This window comes from Tenrec ecaudatus, chromosome 11 (genome assembly GCF_050624435.1).
Source record: "Tenrec ecaudatus isolate mTenEca1 chromosome 11, mTenEca1.hap1, whole genome shotgun sequence".
Taxonomy (NCBI): domain Eukaryota; kingdom Metazoa; phylum Chordata; class Mammalia; order Afrosoricida; family Tenrecidae; genus Tenrec; species Tenrec ecaudatus.
The window spans coordinates 32,030,054-32,052,041 of record NC_134540.1 but is presented as its reverse complement, the minus strand read 5'-3'; positions in this window follow the sequence as shown (position 1 = coordinate 32,052,041).

Here is a 21,988-nt window from a genome sequence, read left to right as displayed (position 1 = left end):
TTCTTGACCACATCAGATACGGTGATGATTTCATTTTGCTTTGAACTAAACTGTCTGAGAATCTCACAGGGGCAGTTTTGCTTGTCCCTGCAAGTCCATGTTGGCTCAATAACAGAGCTTAGTTTGATTTGATATGGAAAAACCAATATATTTATAGATGTCATTTGATAAATGTGAAGAAAGTAATATAGGACACTTAAGTTTTACTAAATGTGATTCAAACAATGTTCATAAATTTTTCAGTGAATCTAAATATTTAATACATTTTTATATAGAATTCGTTATTGTAATGAAATGATCCCGTTCCCATTAAATTCCTTACACATGAAAATCATTAATTTCAAAATATGTGTGTAAAATAAAATAAAAATCCTAAATTTAAAATCATGAGTGGTTCAATTGAAAGAGATCACACGTTTCAATAGTTAACATTTCAGTTGCTAAAGCAAAGATCCATGCTTCAAAACACCTGAGCTCTGGCTGTGCTTTAGCGCCTTTATGAGTCAGAACAGATCTGAAGGTAAACAGCAGAAACAAAACCATGACAAGTGTATATCTTGAAACATTAATGCACGTGAATCTGATTAATCAATAATTTGGTTTTAAAATAACTTAACACTTGTTTTAAGTGCTTTCGTATAAAAAAAGAATTGTAATCCATTTGGAAGGCTGTGATCCGTGATCTTCATCAGCAGATTCTTCACGCTCTCTTCACGTGAAGCAAGCAAGATTGTGTCACATTCTTAATAAGCCTTCCTCCAATCTGATGCCTAATTTTCTACATGTAACACATCTTCTCAGATTATTTGCTCATTACAGAGATTGAATAAATATTGTGAGCGGTGACAAGCCTGATACACAGCTTACTTGGTTTTAAACCAGGCATTATTTCCTTGTTCTGTGCACACGACTACCTCTTCCTTCATCCGTAGGTCCCAGATGATCACAATAGATTATCTGGAATCCCCATCCTTCTCAAGATTGACTAAATTTTGTTATCAACTGGTAGAATTCCCTTGCATCGCCAATAAAAGACAAGTCAACATCCCTCTGTTATTCTCTGCACTGATCCAAGATCCATCAGACATCCAAATGTATGTCTTGCTCAAGTCCTTTTCTGAATCCAGCCTGATTCTCTGGCAGTGGTCCGTGAAGGATGTTACCATGAAGACTAAGGTGTGCCTGCCCACCTCCTGATATTTCACATTGTCTCAGATGCTTGTGAAAGCTGGAGATTGAATAAAAGAAGAATTTTAACATGATGAATTTGGATTCTTCCCGTGTTCAGAGAAAGACTGCTAGCACCAGCCATTAGCATTTTCTCCTTCAGCCCACTGAGTGGAAAAGAAACGTTGCCCAGCCATTGAGCAATTGTCTTCTGACTCCGTTGACTGGGCTAGATTGGATTCTACGTCCATCCTGAAGCAGTCCAGCATCTTCAAATAAATGGCCTGTGTTCATTGGTTTATGCCTGTGTTGTCCTGCACCTACATTGTCTTCAATTTGTGAGCTTCAGCTGTTTGAAGATAAGATTTGGATCTTGATGTAGGGCTGTGATCAAAATTAACACCATGAAAAAGGAAATTCATGGGGTTTTAGGAGGAAGCAAATGAGCCCGAGTGACATGGTAAGGTAGGCATTGTATTGGCAACAAAATTGGCCGTTCAAACCCACCAGGCTTCCAGGGAAGAAATCTGAAGCCATTTGCTTCTTTAAGATTTGTAGCCTTAGCGTCCTATATACGTCTGCTGTGAGTCGGAATCCACTTGATGTCAGTGGGTTCGGTAGCTTTAGGGCAGGTGGAAGCAAGGTGCCCTGAAAGGGTGCACTAGACCCGGCACTCGACCGCCTCCGCACTCCACAAAATAGGACCGTGACGTGAAATGTTGAGGACATTTTGCCTCAGAGCTGGAACAAAGCACTGGAATCCGACCTGACGCACCTGATTCTTGTAAACAAAAGCAGTTTGTGTTTCGGTCACTCAGCTGTAGTTGGCGCTGTTTGTATGCATTGCTTAAACCTTTTGCAGCTGTGTTCCAAGCGGTTTGCTATACTTTTCTTAGTTTTTGTGGCTTTTTGTATTGCTTTTAGATAAAACATGGGTCCTAAGAAATAAATTTTTGAAAAGAATCATCATGATAAGGAACTGGTTAAGCAGGTTATCTATATTGTTGGTGATATTTAGTAAACCCTTTTAGAAAACAGTTAAGAAAACGCCAACAGCTGACCATATTAGATAGGTTGTTTTTTTTTGTTTGTTTGTTTTTTAAAGAGAGAGCCAGCCAGGTCCTAGTGACAAAAGGCAAAGAAGGGAAAACTCCCGAGAAGCTGCTACCCGTTGATTTTATGGAAGGGGATTCCCCTTCCAAAAAATGACTCTCTCCATATCCCTCCTGTCCACGTCCGCGTCCGCGTCCGCAGATCCAGATCCTCATCCGGCTCAAGGTAAGGGTCACACTGTAGTTGTTTAAAACTTTTTAATGTTGTGTTTCTTATGTAAATTATATTATTTATCTCTGAATTTGCTTACTTTGGGGTTTCTGTGTATTGTTTTGTATTAAAAGGGAAGCTTGGGGTGAAAACAGTGGTTGAGAAAGGACTCATCCATTTTCAGTTATTTCATATGAAAAATTAATTTGGAACTTGAGTGTTTCACATCTCGATGCTCCTTCTAGAACGGGTTCATGTTGCGGCTCGGGTTCTACTGTAGTTGATTACGTAACGGGCTGCTAACGTCAAGGACAATAGTTTGAACTCGACAGGCAAAAGGTGAAACTTTTTGCTCTAGTAAAGATTTTTAGCCTCAGACACCAGGGGAGAAGTTGTATTCTATCTGTAGAGAAGCTATGTGTCAGAATCAACTCAATGCCAGTGAGTTGCCAATGCCAGTGGGTTTGGTGGAAATAAAGAATCTTTGAAAGTGGAGGGATATGAACAAACCGCCCATCATATCCTACTGCTAAAGTCAGTGCATTCTCTGCTTATTCGGACATAAATGACCGTAATCAGGAAATGTAGAACCTGATTTTTGTGTATTTACTCACACACAAATGAGTTCTTCCTTTTATATAATGTTAGGGCACATTAACTTATTGTGAGATAAGAAATTACCTGTTGCCCACACTTGGACAAACACTTTGAAGGGCAGACATCTGGCTAATCATTCTTGCAATCTGCTACTTTATTTCTCTCTTCATAAACTGATCTTTTGATCTCTGTTATCCCTTCGGAGATTTGTCCTTATGAGTCTATCCATCAAGTGACAGATTTTTGGCCTTACTGATATTTTTTGACAGGTAGGTATTGCCTCTTCTTGCTAGCTTGCCAGGAATCCTAATTCGAATGCTCTTCAGTAGTATTTCTTCTTGTCTGTGGATGATTTATTGGTCTTACGGAAAAATGTGTGTCTCATCCATTCCAAACTCAAAGGCCTGCTCAATACTGGGGAAAAGGACACACACACACACACACACACACACACACACACACACACCACATTCTTATCATCAGATTGGTAGGGCTATTAAAAGGTACTGTTAGGAGTAAATATGCACTCTCATAGACTCCACAGTTACAATTGAAATGCTTAGAACAGGAACAGAGTCCCTCTGTGATTGTGTGCCCATTCTATGCTCTGCCTCACTGGTCACCATTCCACCATACATGTGGACCATGGTTCATTCCATAATGAATTATTACTGGTATTCCTGTTAACACATATTTTGTCATATTTTTCTGAAAACAAACGCTGCATCATTGCATCAGTTCATACTCACAGAGACTGTATAGGGCAGGGTAGAACTGCTGCATAGTGCTTCTGAAGCTACATGTTTCTATAGAAGCTGATGCCAATGTATTTCTCTCATGGAACTTGTGATGTACTTGAACTGCTGGCCTTTGGTGGTCAGCCAGGTACTTAACCATCATGCCACAAGAGCTTCTTCGAGCATTCATACCTTCCTCCATATTTTTCTTATTTACAGACAGGTCAAGGCTATTGGGATATTCCTTCTTTATTTAATTGTTTGTGCATATTTCTTCATTCCTTCCACTGCACATGTGCAAATAAATTATAATCAATGGTCTGGTTTCTAGAATTTTAGTGGCAGAATTATTACTGATACAACTTTTATGCTGTGTGACTTACATAGATATCTAGTCTTACTGAACTTTGGTATTTAGAATATTAAAAATTAGATAAACAATTCCCAAACAATTAATAAATTAAATTTTAAATATTAATAAGCACCAGTTTGTTTCTGAGACTATTCATCTGTGCTAAAACAGAAAGACTAATGTTTCTCTCATGAAAGGCTGATGGTTTTAAACAGTAAACTATATGGTTTGCAGTCCAACATATTCACTAAACCATCAAAGTTCTTGTGGGAACCCAAAAATAGAATAGAATTATATGATAATGATGGCTTTTATTGTGTTACAATTTGTATTATTTTATAGGCATAATAACTAAATTGTCTTTGTAACTATGTGTTCATACATTATAAAACTTTGAACAGTCTAGGCATTTAAAATAAGAGAACAAATGCTAAGGAAAAAGTGATTATGTTGGTAGGTGCCGTTGAGTCTGTTCTGACCCACAGTGACCTTAGAACAAATGGCGCGCTGCCTAGGCCTGGGCCATTATCAAACTGATCCCACACTGTGGCCCACTGTGCTTTAATCTCTGCACGACATCATGTGCAATGTTACAACACACATTTACTTATATGTTATTTGTTCTCATTTCTTTCATTTTCCTCAATAATTTTTCATTCCATGTATTAATAAAAATTATTTTTCCCACTTAATTTCAAATTACATAAGGTTTTTAATATATACAAGGAACTTATTATATAGGTTCTTCAATGTATGTAATATATATTGATATTTTATTTATAGAAAGTTGATAATATCACCCCATTAACCAATGAATAAATGTTTAAAATTAAAAATAATATGCAATGAGTCATTGAAAAAATATAAATGTGTTCATTGAAGGAATAATATTTTTAATATGCACAATACTCAAAAAACATACATAAATATACATATGTGTGCATGGATATAATCTCTCCTCCTGTTCTGATTCTTGTGTTTAGCTATATCAGTGATGAAAAGAAAAACATCTCACCTAAATCTGTATGCAGAAATAATTCTCTTCCACCATGGTTTAGACTTTCCATCTTTTATGGAGGTATGGTAGTTACATAATCTATTATCAAATTGAGACTTAAGAGTGAAGGGATGGAGTTTAGACCGTTAGGTCGCTGTTTGATGGCCTCGTTTGAAGGCTCTAAGGAGATAAGTAGCTCACTGGAGGCGAGAACTGTGCCCACTCCCTGAGAGACAATTCCATTGATATGACACATGGAGCTATGCTAGAGCTCTGGAGCTAGAGGTGCCGTGTGGAGACCTCTGCCGGCGCCGAGTTGCTTCCACTGCCACTGTATCCTCAGAACCTTCCACCCGCTGGCCTGTGTTCTTCCTGCATTCAGTGTCATTGCACGTATTGTGGGAGTGTGAACCTCTTCAGACTTACTTTATAGATTGGTATCAGACATATGGGCTAATATTGGATTTATGAGTTGATATGGACTGGGCGGGGATGTTTTCTCAATATTCAACTACTCTTGTATGTAAAGCTCTTTTTTATTCACATATGAATTTCCCTAGATTTGTTGCTCTAGTCAACCTGGACTAATTTTCTAATGTTTTATCATGTTTTCCTTAGCATGCAAAGCAAACAAACAAATACAAAACATTATCACGGTGAAATTCATGATAACTCCATTAAAACAATATTTTTTTCTTCTGAGTTTACTTATATCTCTACTTCTTTATCTGTATTTTGTGAATACTTCTGGTTTTGTAACAAAATACTATTAAAGAAAAAATTCAGGAATTGTTCTGCATATAGGAATAATAAGCTACATAATATGTAAAATATATAAGTTTCAAGGAATATAATTTTTAAAGAATAATATGATGTGTTTCACTTCATAAATGAGCAAAAGTAGCTTTGGCAAAATAGTCCATAAGATCTAGTTATGGTGTTCTAGTCTATCGTGTAAATATTATCATTAAATTATTTGACCAGACCATTTACAAATATGATGCCATAGTCAACCAGAGAACATGATCCTGACACTTCACCACAGAGTGAACTGTGTCACATAATGATGACTTCAGGACTAAGTAGAACTGCATGGGGTCTGAGACTGGAATTCCACAGGAGCAGAAAGGCTAATCTTTCTCCCACAGGTACATTTTTTATGTTTTCACACAAAAAAACTATAAAACTCATGAATTCAAACTCACTGTCTTTGACTCAATTATGACTCATAGCAAACTTATGGGACAGGTCAGACCCGTCGCTGTGCGTTTCTGAGGGTGTCAGTCTTTGAGGTAGTGTAAGACTTCCCCTTCCTCCCATGGGGCAGCTGGTGGTTTTGAAACGATGAGCTTGTGGTTAGCCACCCAACTCGTAATTCATTAAGTCATCCGTTACCTCTTTATCCCCCGTTTTCCTCCCTTGAAACAGCTGCGAGTGGTTTCCAACCTCGAGCCTTGGGAATCGCAGCCGAGTTCATAACCACTATACCATCAGGGCTCAATACTTTGCTAAAAAGACACATGTGAGTCACTAAAGGCCTATTATCCTTAGTCCTATTTATTAGAGAGAAAGATTAAAATTTGCAGTCAGCTAAGGGTAGAGACTTCCAGGGTGAACTTGAGAGGGGTCTAGAGGCAGACCTTAGAGTGGTCCTCTTTCTATGAAACCATGCATTGTGTTCACTCTTCGTGGCCGTGGCAGTGCCAGAACACCCACACTGTTGACTGACAACGCAGCTCCTGGCTGCGTCTTGGCACAGAACCTGGCACTGTGGCCTTGTGACATAGGCTGGTACATTAATTGCCCACATGGTGGCATTCAAGTTAGGCTCCTTGCATAAACTGCAGCTAACAGGCCACACAGAGGGAGATTAGAACTCCATTATTCATTTTCCAGAGTTTGGGTGCATATGTAGCAGAAGAGAAAAATAAGGCAAACGCTGCTTCTCAGAGTGGCATTTTCACTTTTTAACACATTGAAGAGTTTTGTTTGTTTGTTTTCAGCAGATTTGCAATCAGTAGTCTGATTTATTGATTGTTTTGTCTGTGGATAGTCATATAGAATGCAAGTAAAATGAAATCCATCAGAACTTGAACTTATCTTCCTTTATTATGCTGTTGTTTATTCTATTAGGGAGACTTTGTTGTGGCTATGTAATTGTGTGATGGTTTCTGTTCTGTACAACTTAATGTCTGTCACTAAAAGCTTCAAGTCCTCTTCACTTGTAGCAGGGTAGTGACAACTGAATATAATACATTTTAATAAGTCTTGATTCAGTTGTGATGATGCATTTTTCTTCATAATTTCAGCTTCTTGGATTATTTGTTTAGCATAAGCCTGAATAAATTTGGTGAAAATGCAGCCCTGAGGCACAACTTGCCTAATGTTAAACCACGCAGTGTAGCTTGTGCCGTTCAAATGACTGCACTGGTAACTCTCTGGAATTCCTACTCTATGCAAAATTACCCATAGTTTGTTATGATCCCTATAATAAATCTCTTTACATAGTCAATAACACAGGATTAAACATCTTTCTGTTATTATCCACTGTAGGCTAAGATCCATCTGACATCAGCAATGATTCTCTGCATTAACAGCTGACTGTAATTTGAATTACTGGTAACTCCTCATCAACGTACTGCAGCAAATGTTTTGATTTATCTTCGGGAAATGTTATTTACATGCCATGTTAATTATATTGTTCTATTTAAATTCTGTTAGGTCAACTTTCTTGAGAAATGGTCTCTTCCTACAAATTGGTCAGGTCAGCTGTGTTCCAGATTTGTTGTTGTTGATGTTGTTGAGGTCGCATAGAAAATAGAGTGCTTTCAGCTCTGCAGTGTTTTTTTTTTTTATGTTTCAGCTGATATCTCAATCCCTAGAACCTTGTTTTTCACTCATGCCTTCAGTGCAACTTTGACTTCATTCTTCCATAGCATTTGTTCTTGATCACATGCTACATCTTGAAATGGCTGAATATGGACCAATTATTTTGATGCTGTGGCTCTAGGTACACTCCCCATCTTCTCTTGATCCTTCCATATCAGGGGACATCGGATGATGCATTGGGCCACCAAGAAAGCTATATGAGTACTCTAGAATGTAATATCATCCACCCCTTCTACTGTGTTGAACAAAATTTTTATACGTTGTTTGAATCAGACATGGCAGTTTTTATTGTATATGGTGTTAGCGTGAATAGCAATTGGGGGCTGAGATAGTTAAAGTTTATTGTGCCAACCTGGCCTATAAACACTTGTGGGATTAACTGAAGGATGGAGAGATAAATGGCTCAGTGAGCCTCGCTGTTTGAGTTCTCAGGTCTCTTGCTTTGTGATGGTGGGACCAAGGTGCAGCTGCCTTAGCCTGTTCCATGTTTTAGCTGGCAAGGCTCATTTCCTGCAAGACATCTCCAAGGATAAGCCCCGTGGACCTACCCCGATGCAGCCCTGGGTGTTGAAGCAACCGAGTGGAGACCCCTGCCAGCGCTGAGATGCTTAAATGTTCACTGATTTGACTTTCCTCCTGCAGTTCGGCATCATACAGTGTTTTTTGTGATATGGAGGAGGATTTTCTAGATTGGTGTCAGACATATAGGCTAATATTAGAGTTATGAACATGGACAGCACTGGGTTGGGATGCTTTCTTAATGTACACTTACCCTTTATATAAAACTCTCTCTTATACATCCATGGGTTTCTTTGGATTTGTTTCCCTAGTTACCTACACTTGCACAGGGACTTACAGTGTGGACAGGAATATTATTTAAATGTTGTAAGTAAAGTAAATCAAGGGGGCTGATTTGCTTTGAAAGTGCCCTGATGGGACTTTGGTTTAGGTGATGGATGAAAACCACAAGTCTGGCTGTTCAAACACACAAGTCACTCTGCAATAGAAAGAGGAGGCCGTCTGCTCCTGTGAACCTTTACAGAGCCCCTACGTAGGGTCACTATGAGCTTAATCCACTCAATCTCAGTGGGCTTGGGGTTGGTACAGCCTCTTCGGTAATGAAACAAAGAATCCGGGGAGGGTGGCTATACCCCCATCTGATATTCATGCCTTTCCAAATGCTGGTGTGGCCTGGATTATAAAAATATAACTAAAATATTTGCTTATTCACAGGGAATATTTTAATTTAGTCTAGCTGACATGTCATTTCCCGTATCCAATTCTAATAGTAAGAACAACGTTTAAATAAAAAGATAAGTTTACTCAATGTACTTATATTAAGATAGCAAAGATTATTATATTTGAAATACTCCCTTTTTTAATATCCGTTCTAAAGTACACCAAGAATAGTAATGATTGAATGAAGACAAAAAAAGACTGTGCTTTTGAAATTGGTAGAAAGAGCCCTTGAAGTTCACTTTGGAAGTTTCTCAGCAGTGTGACTTTGGACAAATTATGTATTTGAGTTATCTATACATCTTGGTGAAGTATCTATACATCTTAAACAAGTACTAGATGTATTCTAAAGATGAAATGTGATAACGTAAGAATATGTATCATACCGATTATCAGAAAAAATATACTATAAAAATTAATACACTTTTTGAAACTTTCCAGAAATAAAATATGTAAAACCAACATATACAAACAAATAAAAGTTGAAATGGATTAATATAAAGACTAGGTTTGGATTTGCTTATTTATTATTTTATTTGTTTATATATGTGTGATATTTAAATGTATATTAGTATTTATAATGTTTAATGAATTATATATCACTATTTTATATATTTAACACAAGTATTGAGTATCACAATTCATGTATTTATTCTTCCAAATGTTAATAAAATTTAAATCACCCTTCTACAAGGGGAAGATCAACAAGGTCGTACAAGAGTTGTACAAGCCTCCAATAAAATAATTTTAATATGAAAAAAATTCATTCAGTTTACATATATTTTTCACCCCTATGGTTCAGTACGTTTTACCTTGAAAATGTAAATAAGCTTTTACAAGTTGCTTAAGCTTATGATGCTAATAGTTTTTGTACTTCTATTGAATATATAATACTGTATGTTTGATGTAATGGAAAACATATAGTCTATTTCTATTACATGACCTTTCTGTTAAAATAATTAAATAGTATGTATTTCCATGAAATAATATTTTAAATGCTATAGGCTTACATAGAAAAATGTAAAACTAAATTCCTTGTGTAAAGCTCATTTGAAAGTCATGGTAATTAATTAATTCAGTTAGAAAAGGTAATATTTTCATTCATTTCTGCCTGTCCCACTTAGTGTTAAGATTGTTATAAAATATGTGTTACCAATTTAAAGTCATTAAACATTTATATGTGTGGGTGTGCTTATATAAAAACTAACTGCCATGAAGTATATTCTGACTCATAGTGAACTTATAGTACAGAGTAAAACTGCCCTACTGAGAGTCCAAGATTGTAATTTCTTTATGGAAGCAAAGTGCTATAATGTTCTCCCAGGAAATATTTGAATTCCATATATACAGATAGATAATATATAAATCTGTATGTATATAATGTATATACATCTGTATCTCTGCTTATATATGTGTATATGCATAGAGATTTCCTAATATATATGTATATATGTGTATGGTACCCTAGTGGCATAATGATTATCCATTGAGCTCACTGCAAGATCAGCAGTTTGAATCCACCGGTGTCTCTGCAGGTGAAAGATTGTGTGTTCTACTTCTGTAAACAGTTAGTCTTGAAAACACACAGGGCGGTCCTAGCCTGCTCTACATTGTCACCGTAAGTTGGAATCAACCTAACGGCAGTGAGTGATGTGTGTGCGTGTGTGCACGTGCACGTGTGTGCCCAAACTGACTGCCATGGAGTTTATTGGGATTCATAGAGACATTGGACACAGCAGAACAGTTGACAGGGTTTGTTATTTTTGCGGGCGACATCAAGTGGATTCCAGCTCACAGTGAGCCTGTGTACTCAGAGTAAACCATGCTTGGTCCTGTGCCTTGCTTACAATTGTTGTACTTCAACACATTCTTGAACCACTGGATGGAGAGGCAACAACTCATTAGGGAAATGTGCTGCCTTTTCTTTTTCCTACAAAGCAGCTGATGAGTGTAAATTTCAGACCACTTGGATAGTAGATAAATACTTAATCAATTTCATCAACTGCACATAGGGCTTCTTTAGACACAAACACACACATTTTTCATTAAAATAAAAGCAATTTTTATAGTTTACACAATTTTGTATTCTCAAGTGTAGAGTTGCCAAATTGAGCAATATTTTATTATCCCAAAATTAATCTTTACAGTAGTAATTTAGAAATTTGAAAATAAGTATTTTAAAAAATGATTAAATTTTGTAGACATTTCTTTTCAAATGATCTGTTTCTTCTGGATAGATGGTGATTAATGCAACAATGCAAAGGGCCCATGCTTCATAGTTTCTGAAATATGAAGAAAAGCATGTGCCTATGAATCAGGGTGACTGACTCTGGTGACATAGCGGATTAGGGACCAGAATGCAATGTTTATCTGGGTAAACTAGGGAAACAAATCCACAGAAATTTATATGTATAAGAGAGTATTTTATATTAAGGGTAAGTGTACATTAAGAAAGCATCCCAACCCAGTGCTGCCCAAGCCTACAAGTCTGACAGTAGCCCATATGTCTGACATCAATCTAGAAAGTCCTCCATCACACAAGATACACGTAACGATGCCAACTGCAGGAGGAAAGCCGAGTCAGTGAACGTGTAAGCATCTCAGCACTGACAGGGGTCTCCGCACAGCTGCTCCAAGGCCCAGGGCTGCATCGAGGTAGGTCCATGTAGCTTCTCCTCAGGGATGTCTTTCAGGAAGTGAGCCTTGCCAGCTGAAGCAGGGAACTGGCTAAGGCAGCTGCATCCTGATGCGACCATCAGAAAGCAAGAGACACAAGAACAAGAAAGGCAAGGCTCACCAAGCCATCTAGCTCTCTGCGCTTCAATTAATCCCACATGTGTTTATTGGCCAGGTTGGCACAAATAAACCTTAACTATCTTAGATACCAACTGCAATATAATAAATCTATGCAGGAAATTGGAAGACAGATACTGGGCCAAATGTCTGGAAGAGATCCATATTTTTAGCCATTCTAAAGAAATGTGACCCAGCAAAATATTCAAATTATGTAATTAATATGATTACTTAAAACCACATGCAAATAAAACCTTGCATCACCCAACAATGGCTGCAGTTGGATATCGACAAGATTATGTCAGAGGTTCAGACTGGATTCAGGAGAAGTTTTGGTAAAAAGGCTTATTATTGCTGATGTTAAATGGATCTTGGCTGAAAACAGAAAATGCCAGAAAGATGTTTACTTGTGTTTTATTGACTGTCCTGAGACAGTTGATTGTTTGGATCATAACAATGGGTAGCAGTGAGAAGACTGGGAATTGCAAAATATTTTATTGTTCTTGACACATTTGTACATGAATGAAGAGGCGATTTTATGTACATGGTTTAAAATCATGAAAATCGGGTGTGTGTTAGGGTTGCTTCCTCTCACAATAAGTTTTCAATCTTTATGCTGAGCATAAAAAGGGGAAGCTGAATTATATGGGAAAAACTTAGCACCAGGATTACAGGAAGTGTTATTTACAACATATGCAGATGACCCAAGCTTATTTGCTGAAAACAAGAACACGAAGCATTTATTATTGAAGATCGCAGATTGTAGCCTTCAGTATGGCTTATGACTCAAAGTAAAGAAGATCAAAATCCTGAGGCTAAACCACAAGCAACATCAGGATAAATGGAAAGAAGATTGATGTGGTCAAGGATTCTGTCTTGTTGGAATCCGCACGCAGTGCTCACGGAAGAGCCAACCAGGAGGTCATTGAACATATTTGTTGCACAAGATCTCTTTAGAAGTTGGAAAAGCAGAGAGTTTACTTTGAGAATTAAGGTGTACCTGACCAAAAACCATGGCATTTTCAAATGCCTCCTATGCATGTAGAAATTGGACAAGAACGACAGTACTTTTTCTTATGTACTTTGGCTAAAGACATAAAATAGTTTATTTTGTTTGATGTTTGATGTTGTCAGGTGCCAAGGAGTCAGTTCCACAATTCCAACCCATAACTACACAGTGCACAACAGAAGAAAGCATTGTCCAGTCTGAGCTTCATTATTGTGCCCATGCTTGAGCCCATCGGTACAGCCATTGAGTCAGTCCACCTCTTCAGAGCTTCCTCTTTTATGATGCTCCTTCATTTAACCAAGCCCGATGTCCTTGTCCAACACCAGTCTCTCCTGACAATATCCCTGAAATATTGTAGTCCAATTTGTGAAGTGAATTTCACATATTCAATGTTCACATTAATACTACCCATAAGTCAAACATGACTTTGAAAGTGATATGTGATCCCAGAGTGAATATTTCTGGCTTTGGTGTTACCACATACCCAAAAGTAGAGTAAAATGACATGCCTACAAAAAGCAGATGCCAATTTAACTTTTAACACTGTTTTAGATAGACAAGTTGGGGTTATTGGTAATTGTAGAGAAATAGAACAAATTCATACTGATCTGGCATCTGAGAATATAAAAAAGCACCTATTATTGAATTTGAGCCATGATTGAATTGTTTAGGAAAGTATCTGTACTCAGTGTCCCTCTATATATTCAGTATTGGAGGCATAGATCATCCTATGGTCCAGTATTTCAATAAATCTCATGTATAGTGGGCAAGATTTTTAGCAAGAATAATGCTTTACTTGGTAAGACAAGAAAAGTAAACAAAACCAAAAACCTAACAATAAAACACAACCACCACTACTGATACTTGCCAAATTTGGGGATGTTTAGTATTTTTGTGGGCTCTAGGGTAACCTTGGAAAAAAGACGTGATTTTCTAATCACATAAAGAGTTACTGTCTCTGAAACTCAGGAGTTGTTCTACCTCTTCCATGTTGTCTCTATGAGGCATCACGGATTCATGATGGTCAGTTAAAGGGAACCTTATTTTTGTTTTAATTTTGTATCATATCAGGGAAATTGTGTCTGTTTTTAGTGTTCTGTGACTTTATCCATACCCAACTATCAAACAACACGACACACTATGAATGACAGATATCGGGTTAAATTTTAGCCACAATGAGGCATAAAGGTCTATTTTTCTTCATAAAAAACAAAAACAGGAAAATGAAAAGCAAAGAATTGCGTAAAAAATAAAATTCCATAACTAGATACAAATATAAAAAGGAAAAGAAAGACATACACATATTTTAATCCAGAAGTATAAAGATTATTGCATTTGGAGAGTGTGAAAGAAGACTTAGTTCCACTGCCCCCTTCTCGAGAGAGTGAATATTTAAAAACATGTTCTAGCAAGGTGAAGATGAAACCAAGAAGTAGGAAGACGTGAGATGTCTCGTGTGTGATGAGCCTGGAAGCTGAGAGAAACCCCAGGACGAGAGCTGTGCAGGAGATCCTGGGATCCTTTATACTACCGTGGCCTGAAATCAGTAAATTCAAAGAAAAATAATGTCATGCTTCAAAAATTGTTATGTACAATTAGCTTCATAGGGTATGTTTAAAAGACGGCACTTATTCAATTGGTTTGAGATGAACTAAAATATTCTGCTTTTCTTAGTTGACACTGAGGCTGTTTTGCTGCACCCAGCAGGCTCCCTGCAACATACTTTGAGAGCCAATCAGTGTTTATCCCTGGCAGTAAATTCAATCCTTCAAAATTTAATACTGATCATGTGATTCTTCTAATTAAAATCTGTCTTATACTTTTCTTCTTTACATCTTTATCCTTTCAAATGTTATTTATTGTAATGATTCTCAATGGTAAAATGAAAATTCCACTCATACCATTCGATGAGTCACGGGTGTGCTTAATCCACATTGGCATACCTTAAGTTTGCTGTAGCCTTACACTCTTTGCATATGTTGCTTCCTCTATCTAGTATTTTCAATCGCCTTGATATTTTTAAGCCATCATCTTTGCAATCCCTTCGTGCATATGGGAAAGTTGGACTTGGAATCAGACTGTGGAAGAAGAACTGATGCACTTGAAGGAGTATGGACTGTCAAAATAACAAAAGAAATCTACAGCTAGAATCTCCCCAGGAGCCTGGGAGGTGAGACTTCCTCTCACATGCTTTGGACATGTTATCAAGAGAGATATGATGCTTGCTAAAGTGCAGGGCAATGTCAAAGAAGAAGATCCTAGACAAGGTAGATTGATACATGGGCTGCACAGTGGACTCAATCACAGAACAATTGTGAGGCTAGGACCAGGTGATGTTTCATTCTGTCGTATATCGGGTCTCTGTGAATTGAGACAGACTCAACTGCACCTAATACAAAAACAACTCCCTACAATTCTGTGCTCGTCCCACTGATGCTTCAAGAAAAAAAAATATTTAAAAAAATTTTTCTACTTTAGCACTTTGTTCATTACCAACTTTAAAGGCAGGTTCATTATTTCCAGCATTTCAGTTATCTCTTTTTCCAGAAAAAAAGTAAGATACTGAATCCATCTGTCTATAGTAATCACAATTATTCTTCATGTTTCATTACAAAATACTTTAATTATGCTCTCAATTAGTGCTTGGCAGCTTATATGGTAGACCTTCTGGTGGGGAACCATATGGGATTTACTAAAAGGTTAGAGATGTACATCCCGAGGGGCTTGTTGAGAGAAATACCCATTTATCAGCTTCTGAAAAATCATCCATTGAAACCTTTATGAAGTGTACTGGTATATATCACATGGGTCACCAATAATTGGAACTAACTGGCTGATGTACAGTATTGAGAGAGATTTGTCTTGGGATGGACAAGGTGTGATAATGAGCAGTTTAAGAGGAACAGCCATAATAAAACCTCACTGAAACTGATTTATGAACAATTTCAGGCATTGTATTATTCACATCTTTCTGGTGGCTATTCTTTTTGTCTTTTAAGATTATTTTATTGGGGGCTCTCACTGCTCCTAAAACAATCCAAACATCAATTGTATCAAGCATATTTGTACACATGATGTCATCATTATTTTTTTAACTTCCACTTTCTATTTGAGCCCTTGGTGTCAACTCCTCTTTTTACCCTCTCCCCATACTTCCCACCCTCATGACCTCTTAGTAAATTATAAATTACTATTACTTTTATATCTTAAAACTGCTTCTGTGTCCCTTCCCCCAAGGTTGCCCCCCTTCCTTTCTTAACCTTCCCCTACCCTCCTGGTATTACTACTCTCATTTCTGATCCTGAGGGGTTTATCTGATCTGGATTCCGTGTGTCATGAGCTCTTATCTGTACCTGTGTATATGTACTGGCCGGTCCCACAGTGTGTGGGGGGATGTCAGATGCTTACAGGCACCCTCCCTGAGGGCAATCAGTTGCCAATCTGCAGTGGGCCCCACTCCCAGCTGTTAAAGACAATGGACAGGCCTGCAGTCATCTATCTGGCTCCTGTAGGTGGGGTTTATACCCTATTGATAATGGTTCCTATGGAGATCCAGAGAACAGGTCAAAGCTGCCATCCTAAATCTAGGATCCGCCCATCTTGTCACATATATACCCCAATCCTTCCTCTTCCTGTTGCGTGTATGTCCCTAGACCACCCCCTCTCATTGTATAACCTATAGTTCCACCCCTTCCTATGACATATGTCTTTACCTGTAATTACTAGGCTTGCATGCCCCCAAAAGTTATATATGCCTGGATTAGGGATAGAGATCTCTCTCTCTCGCTGGTCTCTCCCCACTCATTCTCTCAGCTCCTCCTCTGCTCTCCCATCCTCACTCCCTTTTCTCCTTGCCCTCCTTCCCTCCCCCCTCTCTCCACTTGGACCACCAAGCGGGCCTGAGATGAGCAATGCTACCATGAAATGTGTCTGACTCCATTATTGCAATATTTCTTTTATCTCTCATGCTCTTGATGACTTTAATATAATGTTTCTATATCTCAACCATGCACTTGTGCTTACTGAATCCGTGGGGGGCTGGCACCCCCAAGTCATACCACAACAGTGGGTGAGGAAGCCTCAAGGATCCAGAGGAATATTGTGTTTCCCCGGTGCTATACCGCACCCTGATTGACCCATGCCTTCCTCAGGACCCTTCTGTGAGGGGATGGTCCATTTTCTACAGATGGGTTTTGGGTCTCTACTCCAACCCCCTTTGTTCTCAACAATGTGATTCTTTGTTTATTTTTGAGTCTTCTGATGCCTGTAACCTGATCCCATAAACAGCTCATGATCACATAGGCTGGTGTGCTTCTTTCATGTGTGCTTTATTGCTTCTCTGCTAGATGGCCACTTGTTTATCTTCAAGCCTTTAAGACCTCAGATGCTATATTTTTTGATAGCTTGGCACCATCAGCTTTCTTCACATTTGCTTGTGCACCTTCTTTGTTTTCAGCGATCCTTCTGGAAGAGTGAGCATCACAGAATTTTCCAATTTGTTAGAATTAAGTGTTCTGGCATTGAGGAAGGGCTTGAACAGGGGACCAAAGTGCACCCACTTCCTCAATATATTGCCGTATAAATATATGTACATGTGCCAATACCCCTGTTTTTATGAATTAATATATTTACATAAGTACACAGCTTTGTCTGTAACTCTATCCATAGCTTTGCTTCCTGGTCATCTTCCTCTGTTTCCTTTTATAGACCTTCATTCCTCTGGTGACTATTCTTTAGGATATTTATAAACCCCTTATTTATGTTTTTTTCTTTTTCTTAATTAAAATCATTTTATTGGGGGCTCTTATCTCTTATAACAATCCATAAATTAATTATGTCAAGCATATTTGTACTTATGTTGCAATCATTCTTTTCTAGACATTTACTTTCTATCGAGCGCTTGGTATCACATCCTCTTTTGTTCTCTCCCCCTACCCTCGTAACCCCTTGATAAATTATAAATTATCATTTTCATATCTTACACCAACCACCGTATCCCTTCCCTATGGTTTCTGCTGTGTGTCACCCCCTGAAGGGGGGATGGGTGTGGTTTTGTGTGGCTCATTGTGATCTGTCCCCCCTTCGTCCCTTCCCCTCCCCAACATCCCCTTACCCTTCTGATATCTCTATTCCCATTCCTGTTCCTGGGTTCTGTGTGTCGTGACCTCTTATCTTTTATCTGTACCTGAGTACATGCTCTGGTATTGGCTGCCATGGAAGGCAGAATTGGGCTCATGGTAGTGGGGGGTGAGGAAGTCTCAAGGAATCAGAGGAATATAGTGTGTTTCATCAATACTTTACTGCATCCTGGTTGATGCATCCCTTCCCCATGACCCCTCTGGGGGGGAATGTCTATTGTCTATAGATGGGCTTTGGGTCTCTGCCTCGCCCCTGCCCCATTTTCAACAATGTGTTTGTTTGTTTGTTAGTTATGAGTTTTCTGGTATCTGTTTCCTGGTCCAGACAACACCTCCTGATGGCACCAGCTGGTATGCTTCTTCCACGTGTGCTTATTGCTTCTCTGCTAGATGGCCGCTTGTTTCACTTCAAGCCTATAAGCCCCTAGATGTGATATATTTTAATAGTCGGCCACTCTCAGCTTTCTTCACCATATCAGCTTATGCACACATTTTGTTTCCAGCAATTACGCTGTGAGGGTGAGCATCACAGAATGCCAGTTTGTCAGAACAAAATGTTCTTCATTGAGAGATCACATGAGCATAGGCTCAAAGTCCAACCACCACCATGTGGAACTTCTTGATAAATTACAGCAATGGTAGCTAACATTCAATTCCCTTAATAATTACTTGTAAGAGAATCTCCAAAGATCTTCCATGCATAGCATGACTTCGTCTTCTCCCTGCCAAGGGTAGAATGGGGAGAGACCATGAGAAATCAACTTGATTGCCATTTATTGTAGCGCTATGACAAATGAACCTTAAACCATAGTGGAAAGTTATTGATGAGCAATAAGACATGAATAACAATAGTAACAAGTATAATATATTACCTATTCAGGATGAAAAAATGTCATTAAGTTCAAAAATAATAATATACATAACATTGTCTGAATACCGATGACAATTCCATATTGGAAAACTATTTTTAAAGAAACATAATATGTATTTTTAATGATTATGAAATAAATATTACTATACTTAAAACAGGACTACCTGCATGGCTTACATGTTAAGCATCCAGTTCCAAGAGAGAGGTTCAAATATACCCAGTATCACCTTCAATAAAAGGCAGATTATTCTACTTATGAAATATCATAGCAAGGGTAAATTCTCTAAGTATGTGGGACTGCATGAGTCAGAAAACACTGAACAACTTTTTAAATATATATTTAAACATCCAAGTACTGAAATTATTAAAAAATATATTGACGCATATGTGCATTATTTAAGTATTAAATTATTTTTCTCTTTGTAATTATACAGCTTCTTTCCAATGGTGTTTTGCTCAGTGAGCTGAACATATCCCAAATTGTCCTAGAGATTCTATCATCTGACTCGGCGTCATTGACTTTCTAAAGCTATTGGTGTGGATATTCAGAGAAACTGCCTGTGCATTAAGTTTAAATTAGCTGTCATTATCATTCACAAAATAATGAGGCTGAGAGCAAATCATGTCATTAGAAATAGCTTTCACTTCAGTATCATATTTTCTCCTCTGTTTGCTGCTAAATGTGCAATTTACCTAAACAGGAATTGAAAAGGGAACAAGGAGACAAGAATTGAGTGAACGTTTATGCCAACTCGCTGACCCAGAAAGGCAAAAATGAGCCAAATGAAACATGAGGTTTCTAAGTGTAAAATACAGATGTCATATTTACAAATGTCCAATATGCAGTCATGTTGTATAGAACAGGTGGACCCTGGACACAAATTAATTATTAGGTTTATTGAACTCTCTGAAACTGAATCTGTAGCTACATTATTTCTTGAAAGATAGCAAATAAATTAGTTTAAAACTTAAGAACTTTGAAGTGGATTATAGGAATGTGCATGTAGATCAAAATATCTAAATTGTTTCTTCTTTAATACCTTATTTATTTTTTATTTATTTTATTTTCTCATTGCCATATCCAGTTCCTTGAGGTTTGTACTTTATATATGGGTCTTTGTAAAAGTAAAAGTATTAGTTTAGTTAATGCTATTATACTTAAAAAGGTCATATTATGGGACATTGAAAAAGCATATAAATTTAACTTAGATAAATTTAACTTTGAATCACAATTTCACCATCTAAAACTGTGTGCATTTAGAAAAGTTAAGTAATTAATATATATTTCAGAAATCTGCAATAAAATGAAAATAGATTATTTAAGAAGTAGTTAAAAGCATTAAACATGACCAAAACTGTGCTAAGAGATTTAAATAGTACCTGACATACACTATATGTACTAATTATAACTTTTTAATCATTCTCTTTCTCTTGCCTTGGATTCAACCATATCATGACACCACTCTAGGTGGTGTGCTGGTATCATCATTGTTACCAGTTGGGCTGGTAATCACAAAGCTGGAGGTTCAAACTCAGCTGTCACTCTATAAGAGAAAGACCATGCTTTCTTCTCCCTGAGAGAGTTACAGTCTTTGAAACCCGGGGGTGGGGGGTGGGGGCAGTTCTATCTGAACAAACCAGACAGAATCTCCCAGTCCTTTTTGGTTGATATGAGTTGGGATTGGTTTGATGGATTAGTTTTGGGTTAGTCACATACTTCAAATTGAATCAATCCATTGCCTTGTTCCTTGTTGTTCTTGTCTTTCTTTCTTTCTTTTGTTCTTGTTTTTTTTTTTTACTATGCTGGGTGTATTTTCATATTCTCGAACTCTATTTAGTTTCCATAACTCTTACCCTTCTCTCCAAACCTTCTGTTTTATAATAGCATAGCTCACAGAGAAAACCACCCCCCAAATATTTTGGGTAGCATAAATGAAAAAGTGAGATGCTAGCCCAGCTGTTAACATTAGAGCAACAAGGAGCCTGTCGTGTGGGGATACCTTGGTTGGCATAAGTGCTCAATGAAACAGCATGTGCTGTTGTTTTGCTGACATTTAGCAATAGTTTCAGGGATAACAGAATGGCCTTAACCCCCAATAAGACAATAAATTGGCTATAAAAAAGCAAAATAAAAGACTTTTCTCTGCAATTTGTTTCCAACAGAAATGCTGAGTTATTATGATAGTGGGATATTAGAAAGAAGAATTACTTGTTAATGCTCTGAGAGTACCCTGGATTCCCTCTGAAAAAACTTGAGGAATATTGCTATAATTTTACTTCTTTTTGTCTTTGTTCTTTTGAGAGTCATTCTTATTCTGTTAATTTAGTCATGTGTCTATTGGTTACAATAACTTTTCTGTAAAGAAACATTGACTTTTCTTAGAATAAAAACCAATGGAATTAATGCTGTAGTGTTTACTGCATATTGATGCATCTTTTGGTGAGATACTCATGCATCTCTCATACAATGTCAGACCCAACAGGACAAAATCAAACATTGGTTGAGAGCACAGCACACTGAACTCAAGAAGTGCTTTAGTATTGGATTTTCTGATTATTACATTTGCTTTTGCTGTACTCTATTAGATTTCTTATGATAGTCAATGTGGTAGAAATCAATAAACTGCTATTATGTAGTTAAACTGAGAAATAAATAATGCATTAAAAATGACCTAAATTTTGACATGCTCAATGCTCATTCATGAATTTTTCTCATAAATGACAATGTGGTGAGAGTGATTAAATGCACAGTGCCTACTTTTAGCATCTCACATAATAGAAATAAGGACACATTGTATCACATCGAGAAAACTGACATTATTGTGTGACGTTGATGCAAGCACACTTGTGTTCATTTTATCTAATTCATATATTGTATTAGGCATATGCTTAAATGTGATTAGTTTAATGTGCAAACAGGATAAAATATACTTGATAAA